The sequence below is a fragment of the Schistocerca nitens genome, chromosome 2 (assembly GCF_023898315.1).
Source record: "Schistocerca nitens isolate TAMUIC-IGC-003100 chromosome 2, iqSchNite1.1, whole genome shotgun sequence".
NCBI classification, from domain to species: Eukaryota; Metazoa; Arthropoda; class Insecta; order Orthoptera; family Acrididae; genus Schistocerca; species Schistocerca nitens.
The window spans coordinates 936,590,319-936,608,469 of NC_064615.1; the positions used below are offsets into that span (position 1 = coordinate 936,590,319).

At 46.6% G+C, this 18,151-nt stretch overlaps 3 non-coding genes across 3 annotated transcripts; 1 reads left to right on the forward strand and 2 right to left on the reverse strand.

Moving 5' to 3' along the window:
• Positions 1 to 568: 568 nt before the first annotated feature.
• Positions 569 to 642, reverse strand: Trnas-uga (transfer RNA serine (anticodon UGA)). Its single transcript has one exon. It is a non-coding gene; the product is annotated as a tRNA-Ser (tRNA).
• Positions 643 to 868: 226 nt separating this feature from the next.
• Positions 869 to 942, reverse strand: Trnas-uga (transfer RNA serine (anticodon UGA)). Its single transcript has one exon. It is a non-coding gene; the product is annotated as a tRNA-Ser (tRNA).
• Positions 943 to 6,782: 5,840 nt separating this feature from the next.
• Positions 6,783 to 6,856, forward strand: Trnas-uga (transfer RNA serine (anticodon UGA)). The gene has a single exon. It is a non-coding gene; the product is annotated as a tRNA-Ser (tRNA).
• The last annotated feature ends 11,295 nt before the right edge of the window (positions 6,857 to 18,151 follow it).

The window sequence follows — 18,151 nt, forward strand, 5'->3', positions numbered from 1 at the left end:
TGGATGCAAAATAAAATACACAGAACTGTGACTTCTGACAGCAACAAAGGCTACAACGTGGCTGAAATCGATTTGAGACTGGATGACAAGTATCTCTATTCCAGAATGGCAGGTGACGGTATATACGGCAACCAATGACCGTGTGTTTTACATGCTGGAGAGTATGCTGAAAAGAGCAATAGTCACACACCATCGAGGACGACCAGGACAGCATGGGGAACGTGTGGTCTTCTCTCATCTTGTTCAAATGTAGCTCTTGGAGACCTAAAGGGTATAGTGCAACACCAGCCGTAGTATGCCATGGCTCTAGTCCAGATTTCCGGCAATCACAACCAGAGTTGATAGTGTCGTGCATCCACTGGCACAACCTACCATTACTTCAGATGCTGAGCCCCTGTGGCAATGACGAATGCAGTGTGGCAAGTTTGGTTGTCTCGGAGCCCCCTTCGCGCCCTCCAAGTAGATATGTCAACCACGATGCCGTAATTAAAATTGGCTTTCAGAATGAGATTTTCACTCTGCAGCGGAGTGTGCGCTGATATGAAACTTCCTGGCAGATTAAAACTGTGTGCCCGACCGAGACTCGAACTCGGGACCTTTGCCTTTCACGGGCAAGTGCTCTACCACTGAGCTACCGAAGCACGACTCACGACCGGTACTCACAGCTTTACTTCTGCCAGTACCTCGTCTGCTACCTTCCAAACTTTACAGAAGCTCTCCTGCGAACCTTGCAGAACTAGCACTCCTGAAAGAAAGGATATTGCGGAGACATGGCTTAGCCACAGCCTGGGGGATGTTTCCAGAATGAGATTTTCACTCTGCAGCGGAGTGTGCGCTGATATGAAACTTCCTGGCAGATTAAAACTGTGTGCCCGACCGAGACTCGAACTCGGGACCTTTGCCTTTCACGGGCAAGTGCTCTACCACTGAGCTACCGAAGCACGACTCACGACCGGTACTCACAGCTTTACTTCTGCCAGTACCTCGTCTCCTACCTTCCAGACTTTACAGAAGCTCTCCTGCGAGTCGATGGTCAGTCTGCGTTCGGCAGGGCAGCAGTGCGCACCGCGCTCGGCCGTCCACGCCGCTGCGCGCGCGGAGTGTTTTGTTTACTTCCTCGTCACAGCGCTTCTCAGTCGAACAAGCTGTAATGGCCAACTCTTACAGGAAGAACACTCTTAAGTTCACCTTCTCAAACGAATACGCACGACCCAAAGCACTGGCCGTCGAACGCTTCCTACGCGAAGACGTGAAGATCCCGCGTGACGAACTCATCGGCATACACCTATCGATCATTAGCAGCGTCGTCTATGTTAAGATGACTTCCGACGCTGCCTGCAACGAGATCATTCAAAGGACGCGACATGGACTAAAATTTCGGCACTCCGACGGAAACGTCGGGCCTGTGGATGTCGACCATGCAGGACTTGGCCTTCGGACGATCCGTGTATTCGAACTGCCTTTCGAGGTGAATGAAGATGAAGTCATCGCGGCGCTAAGCCCGTTCGGAAAAGTCCAGAGCCACGTCGCCGAGACTTGGGCACAGTTTACGACGTATCCGGTGCTTAATGGTGTGAGACAAGTCCGAATCGATCTCAAACGGCACGTTCCATCGTACATTTCTATCGGCGGCTGCCGTGCGGTGGTCATCTACGACGGACAACCTCGAACATGTTCCGGTTGTGGCAAAGAAGGCCACGTCCGTAATGAATGCCTGCAACGCCGCATCACACAACTAAGGCCCGACGATACGAACACCGACAGAACCACGACCACGCTTCCAGTCACCTATGCGGCGACACTGCACGTCCAGCCTTCACAAGGCGCCGTTCATGAGCGTCTCTCTGGCCCGATACACCCGGAGGCGTCCCAGCACCTTGACACCGGCGATGCCGCCCGTGAACATGTCCGGCAGCCGGACACACCCCCGCTAGAAGATCACAAGGATACCAATGAGAATGTTCTGGAGAATGAAGACCACATCATAGCACCCGCGGCTTTTGTACCGGAACGACGTGAATCTCTTCCTTCCTCCGACACCGAAACTCATTGCCGAAAGCAGAAGTCGCCCAAACGACGAAAAAAACGCCGTAAGACATCAGACTCGACCATTGAGCCCCCTCCGCAGGACGAAGAGATGCCACATCACTCCGACGGAGAACACGATAACACTTTCTCCTCTGCCACGGAGACGCGTCATCCACAAGACGGTGAACCGTCCAACAGAGATCGTGCGCAAGCCCCGCGCCCAGAAGACATGGAACATAGCACGCCTGTCGTCACCGACGCCATTGAGCCGACTCGGCCAGAGCTGCCACCTCTCGCCGATGTCAAACCTGTCGGACACCTTTCATGGGCGGATGACACGGATTTCCCACCTCCATCTGATGCGGAAATGAGATCTGTTTCTCCGTTAGACCAAAACTAAAATGGGGGAAGTTTCTACGGCGACTCCTGCGACTTCTATGGACTTCCAGCATCCACCACAACAATCTTCACCAGCTACGAACCTATCGGCACCACGGATCTCCCATCAGGCGTACCGAATAGCTACTATCAATACTAATAATATCGGCTCCCACGCTAAACTTCAACTGCTCCGTGACACGCTAAGAGCAGCGGACATCGACATCGCCCTATTACAAGAACTGAGGACAGCGACTTGGACTGGGTGTTATGGATATGAGACGTACGCCGCCCCTGCAGCTATGGAACACACAGGCGCAGCCATCCTCCTCCGAGAAGGAATTGCAGTTTCCGATGTTGCATACCTCCCAACAGCGCGAGGGGTGGCCATAACAGTTGAAGGACTCAAAATCATCAATCTCTACGCCCCATCGGGCACTGACAAACGGAGGGATCGCTCCCAGTTCTACGCAGAAGATATCACGCCTTTATTCCTCGGTCGATACGATCATCTCATCGTAGGTGGAGATTTCAACTGTGTTCTCGAGCGCACAGACCAATACCCCCATTTCTCCACATGTCCGGAACTTCGCTTCCTCGTCCGTCGTCTTCGTCTCCTCGATACTTGGCGAGTGGTACACGGCGACCGCCCGGGGTATACACACATCACGAGCCACTCCGCCAGCCGACTCGATAGAATATACATCTCTGACGCTCTGAAATCAGTTCTCCTCGACGCGGAACGTTGGCCGTCTGCCTTTTCGGATCACGACATCTACATCTGTACCATGAACCTACGTCGACAATCTATATGGCGCAGTGCAGGACCTTGGAAACTCAATGTCGCGCTACTGCAGGACCCTGAATGTCGACAACAGGTCTCCGACACGTGGCACACCTGTGTTCAACGCATTATGCGTTACGAGACCACACTGCAGTGGTGGTTGCTGTGCGCCAAACCGGCCATCCGCCGCACATTGACACACTATGGCAGAGCCAAAGCCAGGTGGAATCACCATACAACTGATTTCTATTATAGCGCTCTACGTGAACTCATGGATCATCCTCCATCCCCGGATCGCCTCAAAGAAGCTCAACGCATCAAGGCAAAGATTTTATCCTTGACCAGATGCCGTCTAGAGGGAGCCATTGTCCGAGCCCGCTGCCAAGACAGGATTAACGGTGAAGAACCTTCTATGCATCATATTGTTCAAAACGTTCGTCGACGTCGACAGGCTTTAATGACAACTTTAGACTTACCTGATGGACGACGGCTGACTTCGCAAGCTACCATTGCGGATGCATTCACAACGCACTATAGACTTTTCTATCAAGAAGTACCTGCCGGTGCAGAGGTCATTGCTGAGGTTGCCCAGGAGACACTTGGTACTCTCGACGCAGCAGCTGCAACCCTCCTGACTGCTGAAGTGACCACCGACGACGTCCAAGGCGCTGTGGCCAAGGGGTCTCTGAATCGATCTCCCGGTCCGGATGGTTTACCTCTCGAATTTTACAGAACCTTCCAAGATTTGATGATGCCACGATGGAGGGACATGTACTGGGAACTTTTGTCCGGCGCGGCGAACCCGCCACCAATGTTCATGGAAGGCTTACTTGTACCAGTCCCGAAACCCGCAGGAGGAACACGACTCGACAGTTATCGGCCGATCACGTTACTCAATTCGGACTTCAAGATTTTCACACGCCTTCTAGCAGTGCGACTCAAACGTGTCTTACGGGACATTGTTTCCCACGAACAAACATCCTTAGGCGGCGATCGTAATATACAGACAGCCCTAAGTGAGTATCGAGATGTGATCGCTGTGGCAACACACTCGCGACTGCCAGGCGCTTTAATCTCCATAGACTTCAAACAAGCGTTTGACCGCGTCAATCATGCATTCCTCAACGCAGTGATGGACCGAATGGCAATTCCCCCGACGTTCACGCAAGTGATTATGCGGCTCCTTCGTGGAGCAACGTCCAGACTTCTCGTCAACGGCAGACTTACGGAACCTATACGGATTGAACGTTCAGTACGGCAGGGTTGCCCTTTGTCGACGGTGCTTTATGCCATTGCGATGGAACCACTCATTTGCGGATTACGGCGACGTTTGACAGGTATTCCACTCCGGGATCATATGTTCCGCTGCCGAGCTTACGCGGACGACTTGGCCCTCGTCGTACGTTCAGCGGCTGACGTACAAGCTGCGATGCAGTGGATTACCCGTTACAGTGCAGGGGCAGGGAGCGCTATGAACGTGGCAAAATCATGCGCCATGAAGATCGGCCGCGGCCTTCCCGCAGACAGCGTAGTTCCATTTCAACTGGTGGACACCCTTCGTTGTCTCGGATTGGTGTACACGCGAGACATTCGCCGCACCTCGGCGATCAATTTTCGGGCGCTGCTGCAACGCATCCGGGCGAACATACAAAACCACATACTACGCCCGCTGAATATGTGCCAGAGAGTCACCTTCGTCAATACCCATCTGGCAGCTCGGATACCCCATATAGCGCAGATTCTGCCCATCACTGCGACAATGGCGGCCAGGTTACAGGCAGCATTCGGCTATTTCATTTGTTCTGGACACATCTTCAAAGTCCAGTATCAAGCTCTCACCTTACCGAAGCGGGATGGTGGCCTCGATCTGGTTAATGTGAGAGCCAGGACTACGGCACTTTACACCAATACTATGCTCCGGTTATGGAAAAGCCAAAACGCTAGTTTTACTGGAATGTTGACTACCGAGCTCGCACCTGTTTCGCGACGACCACCGACGTCTTTGGCACACATCCCACCTCCGATGTCACATATCGGCCGTTTCTTTTTGGAGTACAGCTACATATGCACCGAGCTCCCCAGGACCAGGAAGACGACCACCCGCGACATCTACTGCCTTCTCCGAAAGTCTCCACCCCGCAACCCCGTCGAAACACGTCACCCCCAGGTTTCATGGCCTACAGTTTGGAAAACGATCCACCAACCATATCACACCACTGATACCACCTCTATGTGGTATCTTCTCGTCAACGGCAAGTATACTACAAGACAGAAACTGCATCGCATCGCACTGGTGGACTCACCCCTGTGCCTCAAGTGCAATGCCGAAGATACAGATTTACATCGTTTTGAGTGTGGGCCAGCAGCAGCTGTCTGGACCCTCGTACAGAAGATTGTGGCTTTCTACCTCCGAGTACCACCACATCATGTTTCTCCCACAATGATGATATATCCCGACACGACCTACTTTCCATCGGCTAAGTGGCACGCCATCACATGGATCAGTGGCATGGCTGTCAACTACCTCTTCCGGGACGACATCGTCGATCCGGTGGACTTTTGGACACGCCTCCGAGTCCATCACCACACCCTTCGCCGGCATCGACACTATCGGGCCACTTTCGCGAACTATTTACAGAGCATTTTCACCAACCCGCCACAAAGCTGGAATCTCAACGAACCGTGCCAGCCAAGACTGGACGATCCCACGTTCCCCTTCAATGGTCAATGATAGAATGCATTTTGTTCTGCTGGCGCGCCAACGTGGAGCATGGCGCGGAAAGTATTCCTATTTTATTTCACTTCTCTTTTCTCCTCCTCTTCTAAATTTGTTTTTCTCCTTACACATGTTTATCCATTTCACACATAGCTCTCTATCTGCAGCCTATTTGTTTTCTTTCTCTTGTGCTCCCCCAAACAAAAAAAAAAAAAAAAAAAAAAAAAAAAAAAATGCTGCTGATGGTGAGACTGTATACTCATTTATTTAAAAAAAAAAAAAAACATAAAAATACACAAGAAGGCCGTTGCGGAAATATAGCTACCTTTTATGTTTTACGTTTTCAAAGGATATTGTGTTATTTTATGAAGAACGTCATCTTTTATTTTCATACCCAAGAGGTTTTTATTTGTTTTCTTAAAAAAAACAAATTAGTAGAGCACTTATAACAAAAAAAAGTTGGTAGAGCACTTGCCCGCAAAAAAAAAAAAAAAAAAGATAAAAAAAAAGAAAAAAGAAAAAAAAAAAAAAAAAGTTGGTAGAGCACTTGTAAAAAAAAAAAAAAAAAAAAAAAAAAAAAAAAAAAAAAAAGTGGTAGAGCACTTGCCCGTGAAAGGCAAAGGTCCCGAGTTCGAGTCTCGGTCGGGCACACAGTTTTAATCTGCCAGGAAGTTTCATATCAGCGCACACTCCGCTGCAGAGTGAAAATCTCATTCTGGAAACATCCCCCAGGCTGTGGCTAAGCCATGTCTCCGCAATATCCTTTCTTTCAGGAGTGCTAGTTCTGCAAGGTTCGCAGGAGAGCTTCTGTAAAGTTTGGAAGGTAGAAGACGAGGTACTGGCAGAAGTAAAGCTGTGAGTACCGGTCGTGAGTCGTGCTTCGGTAGCTCAGTGGTAGAGCACTTGCCCGTGAAAGGCAAAGGTCCCGAGTTCGAGTCTCGGTCGGGCACACAGTTTTAATCTGCCAGGAAGTTTCAAAATTGGCTTTGTCTGAAAAGACGACATGTATCCATTCCTGTGTACAGGGCTGTTGCTAAGCTCATCACTGTTGGTGCACCTCTCTTGTGCTTCCACGTCAAGGGTGGGCACATCAGAGATCCCTGTTTTGACAGCTCGTGGTGCTGCTGTGTAGTCTCACCGTGTGTATCTCTTCTTTCCTGTGCTGCAAGGAAACCAGTTTCCTGACTCAAGTTGTGTCGTGGCCGTACGACACTGCACAGCCTAGCGAGACGTAGTGCATTGTAGCAAATCGTAGCCCAAACCAAATGTGCACACGACTACTTTAGCGCCTAATTTGCAAATGTTCCCTCACCACTCACCAAAACCAAAAGACAGTAAACCGAGCGAAGTTACTATAAGCGCTTTGGCATGATTATTAATTGCATAGGCCCACATTCTTACTGCTAAGGAGAAATAGTATTTCCTCAGTAAATAAATATAAAATAACCTGACGTGAGATTGTGTGTGAGCTATTAAAAATACTCCGTTTGAAACCTTGTACTTGGTCTTTCGTTAATTATTACGCAATCATCAATCAGCTGAACAAACTGAAATAAATTAAGTGCAGTTACCAACTACATGAACAAAAATAATGCACAGAATGTAATATCCTACAAGTCTGCCGGCCGGTGTGGCCGAGCGGTTCTAGGCGCTACAGTCTGGAACCGCACGACCGCTACGGTCGCAGGTTCGAATCCTGCATCGGGCATGGATGTGTGTGTGGTTTCCTTAGGTTAGTTAGGTTTAAGTAGTTCTAAGTTCTAGGTGCTGATGACCTCAGATATTAAGTCCCATAGTGCTCAGAGCCTTTGAGCCTACAAGTCTTACGGCCACTTTAACTTAGGGTATTCAGCTTTCCAGCATCTCCCACTGCTCTCATATAGTTTGCGAAAAGGTTTAGAATCCCGCGATGACTTCCTTAACAAGGTCTCTCACTGTTCTCATATAATTAGCGAAAGGGGCTTAGAACTCCGCAATTACATCTTTAACAAGATCAGGGCCGGTTTTCTTTCTTAATCACATTTAGCACGCCGTTTGTGGCTTGTAAAGGGCTCCCATGCAGTTCTGGTTTAGTTCGTCGTGCCATGTGCTGTGATTCATCCGACCGGTGAATCAATGTTGCATAGTGGTTTCGACACCGTCTCGTATGCGGGAAGAGGCGACTTACATCCTTGTCCAGCAATCTGTATTTCGGTTTCCTGTACTTTTGCTAAAACATTTCAGGCTGTTGCCACAATGGTTCCTTGAAAATGGTTGGGTTCCATCCTTGTTCAGTCAGAGATTGTGATTTACCTTTATTCACATAATCGTAGACAGAAACTTAAATTCTGACCTTTTTTCTTCCTACTGTGAGAGGCGTCCAGAGACCAGTGTACCCTGTCGCTAGCAAGACAGAAGTACATACTATGTGTGGCATTAGAAAAACTGTGGGTAGAAGCCGCGCGGAGTGACCGCGCGGTTAGAGGCGCCATGTCACTAATTGCGCGGCCCTTCGCGCCAGAGGTTCGAGTCCTCCCCCGGGCATGGGTGTGTGTGTGTGTGTGTTGTTCGTAGCATAAGTTAGTTTCAATAGTGTGCAAGTCTATGGAGCGATGACTCGGCAGTTTGCTCCCATAGGAATTCACACACATTTGAAAATTTGTGGGTAGAACACGTGAACTCTAGACGGGGAGCCGATCCTTCAAAAGGCTATGAGCACTATGGGACTTAACGTCTGAGGTCATCAGTCCCCTAGAACTTAGAACTACTTAAACCTGACTAACCTAAGGACATCAAACACATCAATGCCCGAGGCAGGATTCGAACCTGCGACCGTAGCAGGCACGTGGTTCCAGACTGAAGCTCCTAGAACCGCTCAGGCACACCGGCCGGCGGAGCCGATCCCTCACACCATTGGATGGTATAGACGAAGTTTTGCACTGCACACACAGTCCGTTGTAAAGTTGTGGTCATTTGTTTTACCCGTAAGGTCGAACGAGGTAGTGCGATAAAAGAGAGAGTGTTCTGTTATTTAGAAAGAATTTGTTTCAGATACCCATCCAACCAACCTTGATTCATGTTGATCTGGTCCGCTTGATAAGGGCATTAACATTTCTTATTTTTTTATCCACCTGCAAACTGGCTAGTACTCCCTGTGGATCCGCTCGTTGACGATCAAACTCTGATCGTTCTCTTCCCTTCGCACATTCAGACTATGACGTGCTATACACCGGACTATCGTCGTAATGTCATCTGTTAACAACGGAAGAAACAAACATTTTCCAAAGATGAGTAACACATCCAACGAAGTATATGTGAGCCTCACTATTCTTTCTCCTTTCTCGTTGGCAGATTTTCCTTCAAAATGGTTCAAATGGCTCTGAGCACTATGGGACTTAACATCTGAGGTCATCAGTGCCCTAGAACTTAGAACTACTTAAACGTGACTAACCTAAGGACATCACACACATCCATGCCCGAGGCAGGATTTGAACCTGCTACCGTAGCGGTCGCGCGGTTTCAGACTGAAGCGCCTAGAACCGCTCGGCCACACCGGCCGGCAGATTTTCCTTCTTTCCTGGCTCTGACTAACCGAAATTACTGCAGCTGCACCTATATTTTATTTCATCCAATCTTTACGGAATTAATGTGAAACGTGGGATCTGTCAGTCGATAAAAACTTCACACAATACTACTACAGACGTCTCAAATGAAAGTTCCACTCTCTTCGGTAGTTCTGTACACTTTCTTCATAAACGTGTGCCAGAAACCGTTGTTAGGAGCATGTAAATTATAAGATTTTGTGAACTATCTGAGCAGCATTAACTATTAAGTAACAGTTCTGTCTTCAATAAGTCACGCAATTGTTCACGCAAATGTTCACTCATATGAATGGTTCACAAGAAATAACCGAAAAATATCTTCTATATATCACTGTTACGTTACAGAGCATTCTTGTGATCGTCCTTTTCGGCACCTGTTGGTTCTTCAATCAAAAGAGCTTAAAAGATATATACCTGGAAATATTGGTATCGTTTCTTTGTCCATCCCTGAAAAGAGAAACGACTTGCTACACCAGCTTCATAATGTATTTGATAATTATCCAACCACGTATTAAAAGCATGTAAAATTCTAAATTCTAAGTTAACTAATTTTGTTGCATCTAATAAATGATATTTTTCGCTCCCCTAGGAGAACACAGATTTGCTACTTTTAAAAATTTCCTTACATTGTGTAACCATACAGTAGATCTTATTAGTTTCCCTGCACAGGTGAATTAAGGCGTTTGACTCGAAGAAATAATCAGCCTTCGTCCAGAAAGGAACAGAATCAGACGTCCTGATGGTTCCGTCCGTTCGATCTGATGAGGATAATTCGTGGTCTCCCTTAAACAATCGAGACTTCTGGCGAACTGGGTGTCGATGCAGTTTCCTACCTTCGTTAAAGTCCAGTTGAGCTTCAGTATGTATATGATGACCGCAACGTTTTGACTCCAGTTCCTCTATTCTCTAGGCGCTTCAGTCCGGAACCGCGCTACTGCTACGGTCGCAGGTTCGAATCCTGCCTCATGCATGGATGTGTGTGATGTCCTTAAGTTAGTTAGGTTTAAGTAGTTCTAAGCCTAGGGGACTGATGACCTCAGACGTTAAGTCCCATAGTGCTTAGAGCCATTTGAACCATTTGAACCTCTATTCTCTTCCTTTACAGTTACGTGAACTAAAAGAGAAATAAAATGATGCTCTTGCACCTGATGGTGTGCAAAATACTTGAAGCTAGAACTCAAAAATTTTCATCGATCCTTAGGGCTTACCACCAACTGAATGTTCTCTGCTGTTATAGTGCTCTCTTGTTGCCTGTACCGCTCTTCACTGGTGCCGGTACTTACGTGCTCCCTTTGACCACCTTCACACTGACTTCAGTTTTAGGTTCTTACATCTCCATCGCAGTTTCATGGCACCATGGATGTTCGATGTTAGATACCAGACTTCAGACCTTGGGTTCAGTTTGGCTCTTGTCTTTTACTGCAAGTAAATTATATGTCGTTTCAGTATGGAGGAGACGAAGTTGATTAATATCTACACTGTGGACTGAGAAGTTTCAAACGCAGCCATTAGCTTACTAATTGCGTAGCCTACTTATCTTTTCAGTGGTGTGCTTTTCCTTCTTCACGATCACAAGCTAACAATTTAAGTTTCCCTGCGGGAAATTACCGAAGGGAGCAATTTTTTTTTTCGAAAGGCATGAAGTGATTTGATCTCAGTGGATTGTGTGACTATACGCCTTGCCTGCCTCTCTTCTGTGTAGCCTTGAAAGCATCGTATTCGATCTTGCTTACAACACTGAATCAAGTAGTGAATTGTTACAGTAAATACTCAGGGCTAATCTGGGCGAGCATAAGATCAGGAAGGGTCGTACCTCAATCATAATAGCTGAAAGACGCCAGATTTGACTTGATAACTAAAATGTGTTGTATAGCAATGATTCACATTGCAGAAACGCAACTGACAAATAGTTTGCTCTGAAATCAATAGAAACAGGCCACTACTAATAAAATAACATAAATCTAAAAAGTCTTACAAAAGGAATTTCTTCATATATTTAGAAAGACTATAGTGCTGATGTGGGTGGAAGATAGACACCTCCTAACAGTTAGCAGCGTAACATGGCAAACTTTTAGCTACAGTGTACGTGGAAGCATACTTGCTAGCTTCTGGCCAGCATTTCATCTTCCGGTTTTGTAAATTAGCCTCGCAAAATGTAAACGACACCCGTCTTTTCTGCTTTAAATGAATGTTACTAGAAAAGGTAGATCAGTTTTACATACGAGTGAAACGAGATTGTCAGTTACAATCTGTTAACTGACCGATTAGTTTCATAATATGGTAATTTCTGCCTCCCTGATAAAGAATGAGAATGATTATTGGAGAAAATTGCAAGATATCAGTCAACAATACACCACACCATCCCACTATAGTTGTGAGGCAGTGGTTGAGCAATGTTAATCGAAAGTAGAGTAAATAAGATTTGCTCTCTTGTTAAATTCTTCGTGTGTACGCATTCCAGAATGTGTCATGAGGCCCACGTTAGACGAGAAACACACAAGGGAGATCGTCTTTGTCGTCTTGTCGCAGCAGGTGGAAGATAGGGAAGCGAACGTATAACAGTGATCCGTAGGCCCAGTCGGCGTCGCAGAGGTGCAACATGCTCCGGAGATACACGCCTACTACTTTGTCTATCCGTGGTGGAGTCACTTAGAAGCTGAAGGGATCTTCGCACAGTGTAGCAGGGCGCATAGTCGGCGAAAGGTTCCTACTCTTTTGCAGAAGCGCTCTCGTGTAAGTGGAATGAAAACTGCCCTTGTTCTGGCCGTGGCTATTCTCCACGAACTATGTCTCCAGATGTTTTTCTAGTGCCATCCAGCCTGCAACAACGCCCAACCACAAAAGGGCCGTGTGGCGGAGCAACGGTGCGGCCGGTTTCCTATCTCCACTAGATAAGTTGTCTTGACACCTTGATGGCACATAGCTCAGACAACAAAAATCTTTGGATGGTAAAATTTGATTGGTCACTCATTGAATTTCGCTTTGATGAACACAGTAACTTCGCGTTTCTCTCGTCACCTTGGCGGACCGGTTGTCGTACGAATGTGACTGAGCGAGGCAAGCTTATGTTTTTTTCTTGTGGAAAGGCTAAGAAGGATGTAGACACAAAGTATGAAGAACATTCTGGTGGCAATCTCCCAGTGGAGCAGCAGTATATTGTATGGCACACTGAGAGGAACAGTCATCAAGATTGTAGCATTGGTGGATTTCAGTTCTGTTGGCCTACTCCGAGTGGTGCAGACATCGAAACTCTGAGAGCAGAGCCTGATAAGCGTAGACACAGCCTTCCCTCGACGATTTTGGCCTTTCGACTTGGGAAGCGCGGCATTACTAAGTAGGATACTAGGCCCTTATGGAGGTGAGGTTTTCACTTAGTTTCATTTCGTTGATTCAGCTCGGCGTTTCTCTGTAGTTCATGAGTTCTGAGCAGGTGTAGTTCACCTCATGCATGCTTAATTAGCCGCCGGCTGCTGTGGTCGAGCGGTTCTAGGCGCTTCAGTTCAGAACCACGCGGCTGCTACTGGCGTAGGTTCGAATCCTGAATCGGGCATGGAGGTGTGTGATGTACTTAGGTTAAATAGATTTAAGTAGTTCTAAGTCTACGGGACTGATGACCTCAGATGTTAAGTCCCATAGTTCTTAGAGCCAATTAAACTAGCCGCGCAGGGTAGCCGAACGGTGCGCCTTGCCACGGTTCGCGCGGGTCCACGCGAAGGAGGTTTGAGTCCTCCTAGTGTGTAAGCCTAGGGACCGACGACCTCAGCAGTTGGTCCCATAGGAACTTGCCACAAATTTCCAAATTTCCATGCTTAATTAACCTCCCTGTAGTACAGGGTGGGGCAAATAAAAGTGGCCCGGATAGCAGAGTTCCAGGGTACAAAGAAACACAGAAGAGGAAAGGAAATACAATACTAACCTGACTATAGCAGATATTGACACTTTTGGGTCCTGGTCAGCAAGCTGCTGAAGGCGGATCAAAGCTGGAGTGCTGGGATTGCTTCAATATCATCTGAAATGTTCTGCTGGAGTTCTTGAAGACTATGAGGGTTGTTGCGAAACACCTTAGACTCGAGGGCTCCCCACACAAAGTAATCACACAATGACAGATCAGGTGACCTCGGTGACCAGCTAGGCCGCGACCAGACTGCAAGTCTCGGTGGAGCATTCGTCCCCATGATCGATATGATACGCAGGCTTCTTGCGACAGGCGTCACGTTTATTTGTTGGGATTCTAAAACGTTTCCTGGTGAACTGCAGCCACATTTTCTAGTTTGCTGGCACGTTTCGGAATGCTCTTTGACTTGAAAGGCAAAGGTCCCGAGTTCGAGTCTCCGTCGGGCACACAGTTTTAATCTGCCAGGAAGTTTCATATCAGCGCACACTCCGCTGCAGAGTGAAAATCTCATTCTGGAAACATCCCCCAGGCTGTGGCTAAGCCATGTCTCCGTAATATCCTTTCTTTCGGGAGTGCTAGTTCTGCAAGGTTCGCAGGAGAGCTTGTGTAAAGTTTGGAAGGTAGGAGACGAGGTACTGGCGGAAGTAAAGCTGTGAGTACCGGGCGTGATTCGTGCTTCGGTAGCTCAGTTGGTAGAGCACTTGCCCGCGGTAGGCAAAGGTCCCGAGTTCGAGTCTCGGTCGGGCACACAGTTTTAATCTGCCAGGAAGTTTCTTTGACTTGTTCAGATCCTGTCTAACGCCATTTTCGGACTAAGCGTTGCGTGACACTCTTTGCTGGCGTTTTGACAGCATTAAACTTCTCAGCAAACAGATCGTTTCCACGATTTTGTTGTCACGTAACTTTCCACAACGAACACCCGCTGTTCCACTGTGAATACCAACGTCCCGTCTGCATTGTTCCATTCAAACCGACACTGCGCGCATTTACACTCTGACCCTGTGTGGATCACGTGGCGGGCTTACACGTGTTGTGCGATTCAGGGGGTGTGGTTATATGCATACTTTCACGTCCAATCGTATCCACTCGTCAGGGCCACTTTTATTTGCCCAGCTCTGTAAATGATCAAAGCAATTTTTGTATTCATCACACCTCGTGGATTTTGGCCGAACGCGTTTCAGGTCTTCCGTTCCGTCCTCCTAGTTTTCCTTGCAGCCCAACCCTTCCCCCTCCCCTCTCCTGTACCACGTCCAGTCCCTATGTTCCTTAAATATTTTAATACTCGGACGTCCCTTTTGAGATGTAAATAACTAGGTGAATTATTACGAATACTGAGACAATCTTCTACTGTTTCTTGTTCCGGGCACAGCGTCGGCATGGTTACTGACGGATTTGTCGTTGTTTATTTAAGGAGTGGTCAAATGCCCTTCCTGTCGCCACTCCGTTACCCTCCGCCACCCTCCCCCCCCCCCCTCCCCACTCTGGTACGAATTACCTGTACTTCAAACGTGTACATGTAGTGTTATTCATGGGAAAATGAGTGACAATTTTTTAAATGTTTGCGAATCGTGTGAAAGAGGCAGGGCTTGGCTACCAACCCGGTATTAACCTAGTGGGACGTGCGAAACAGTCTATAAACAACATCCACGTTGGGTGGCCTACTGATGATCGTCGTTAATCCGCCAGGCAGATTCGACCCGTCTCGAAAGGGACGCTTTAACACGTACGGCTGTTGGGCTGGCATACTACTGTTGCAGTGTTAATGAAAAACAGTAAACAATCGATCATAATCGGAATCTAGAGTTTCCTTTCCGTTGTTAAGACTCGCAACTCCATTTAATGCGTTTTGAGGGAACTTTACAAATCTGTTAGTGTGTCGTTACCTGGCTGATTGTAACTGCCAAATCCCTCCCAGCAGAGGTGTCACTGCGCCCAATCCGCTGGCGTTTTGTTACTCTCAATAGGTCTTTGACTATTTTCGTTCTTGTTGTCCCTTTGCTTCTCTTTCCTAAAATTTTTCCTTCCTATAATTATGTTACAAACTTGTTGTCTCAATAAATGCCCAAAAATATAAGTTTTTCTTTTTTGTTATCAGGTTTCTCTGCCCACTGATCTCTTTCAGAACATCTTCGTTGGTTTTTCTTTCTGTCCAGCTGGTTTTCGTCTCCCTTACACAAAGCTAAATTTCCCTCTCTGCCCAGCACTTCCTATCTGCCATTCGATACGAATGTCCTGATAAACTTCATGTTTTGTTTTCTGTTTTTTGTGTTTGTTTTCTATACCAAACGACGTCTACAGAAGCAGTTGTTTCGTTCATTGACAGCGCGTTTAGCTGTGTAACATGGCAACTATTTATTCTTCTTTTCATTATTTACCCAATCTCACTATGTATTATGTATGCAGTGATCAGAAACAGCCTGAAAAGCTTGTAAACGTGTTGTAGGGAAGGTTACGTAGATAAATAACTGTTAAGAAAAAGTTCAATACGTTGCGCTGTTTACGAGTTAATTAGTATTGAAGTTAAGTGAACAGGTCGTGGCGGGTGCAAATTGAAGCAGCCTGCCAGATATAATTAGTATTTATTGTTCTCATAGCAAAGATGATAGCGCACGAGACTGTCCAGCGTTTGGCTCGGGTTCGATCCTTACTATTGTTCCACCTCCATTTGTAATTGTAATATTCAGTTATCAGTGAATTCCAGCAGAACTTCATGAGACGTGTCTCATATATGGTCTGATTTCCATGTTGCACCTATTGGGTTTAGTAATTGAAATACCTAATTAACATTTTATATCTTTCTATTTGGATGTCAGGTGTTTTCCTCCTTTTTTTTTTTTTTTTGCTTACTAATACAAATTTTGTGTTTTGGTTACTATTAGGTTGGTGCATAAGTTCGCAGCGTTTATCCATGAGTTTAAGAAAAACAAAAGATACACTGGACCATGGACCTTGCCGTCGGTGGGGTGAACTGCGTGCCTCAGCGATCCCAATAGCCATACTGTAGGTACAACCGCAAACGAAGGACATCTGTTGAGTGGCCAGAATACGTGTGGTTCCTGAAGAGGGGCAGCAGCCTTTTCAGTTGGTGCACGGGCAACAATCTGATGATTGACTGATCTGGTCCTGTAATATGAACCGAAACAGCCTTGCTGTGCTAGTACTGCGAACGTCCGAAAGCAAGGGGAAACTACAGCCATAATTTTTCCCGTGGACATGCAGCTCTACTGCATGGTTAAATGAAGATGGCGTCCTCTTGGGTAAAATATTCCAGAGGTAAAATAATCACCCATTAGGATCTCCGGGCGAGGACTACTCAGGAGAACGTCGTGATCAGGAAAAACAAAACTGACATTCTGTGGATAGGTGAGTGGAAGTTAGAACTCTTAATCGGGCAGGTAGGTTACAGTGTTCAGAAAGGGAAATGGATAGGTTGAAGTGAGATATAACAGGAATCAGTGAAGTTCAGTGGCAGGAGGAACAGGACTTCTGGTCTGTTGAATACAGGGTTATAAATCCGAAGTCAAGTAAGGTTAATGCAGGAGTGGGTTTAAATATGAATAAGAAAACAGGAGCGCAGGTAATCTACTATCAACAACATAGAGAACGCATTACCGTAGCCAAGATAGACACGAAAATCACGCCTACAACAGTAGTACAAGTTTACATCCAACTATCTCCGCAAATGATTAAGAGATTATTCAGATAGTTAGAGGAGACAAAAATGTGATTGTCATTAGGTACTGGATTCCGATAGTATGAAAAGGAAGAGAAGGAAAACGTAGTAGGTCATTATGGACTGGGGGAAAGGAATGAAAGAGGAAGCCCCTAGTAAAATTTTGCACAGATCTTCATTTAAACATCGCTAACACTTGGTTCAAATGGTTCAAATGGCTCTGAGCACTATGGGACTTAACATCTGTGGTCATCAGTCCCCTAGAACTTAGAACAACTTAAACCTAACTAACCTAAGGACATCACACACATCCATGCCCGAGGCAGGATTCAAACCTGCGACCGGAGCGGTCACGCGGTTCCAGACTGAAGCGCCTTTAACCGCACGGCCACACCGGCCGGCACTAACACTTGGTTTAACAATAGTAGGAGAAGGTCATATATGTTGTGAGTGTGTGGGTTTTATTTTTTCAAGTTCCACAATGGATTGATCCAACAAGTACCCTTTGGCTCCTGCAAGAAACAATTTCCATCTCACACTACTACAGAAGTCAGACAGACCCTCCTAATGTACCAAGAAGAACTGCTTGAAAAACATTCAGCAACAAATATCTTCTGGAGTCGTCCACTGTAAGGAAAACACACAAAAATACTCTATATTCTTACGTAACTAGTGGAATACTTGGGTACTGGAGTACTGCTAGTTAGTGTAAGAAAAACATTAAACGAACGAAAAATATTATTTATTGCAAAAAATATTCTGAGAAATCAAGTGAAACTTCATCTTATAAATTAATAAAATTCCGGGTTCTTTACGGAACAGTAGATTGCCTCTCATGGATAGGAATGCTATTATTTTACAAAGTATGGAAAGGTTCTTTTCTCCCTTTTCTTTAAGAACGTTATTTACTCCGCAGAATGGCTGAGTGCTGCGCCTACACAACTTGAATAACTTTTCTAGGTATGGCCAAGGCTGTCGCGTGAGAAACGTAATGGAGTGTACTGTTAGGGAGAAGAGATGGGGCTCGCATATGCTGTAGCGCACAATACCGTGAGCTGCGACGACTGCTGCCTGCGTCGCTCACTGCTGACAAATA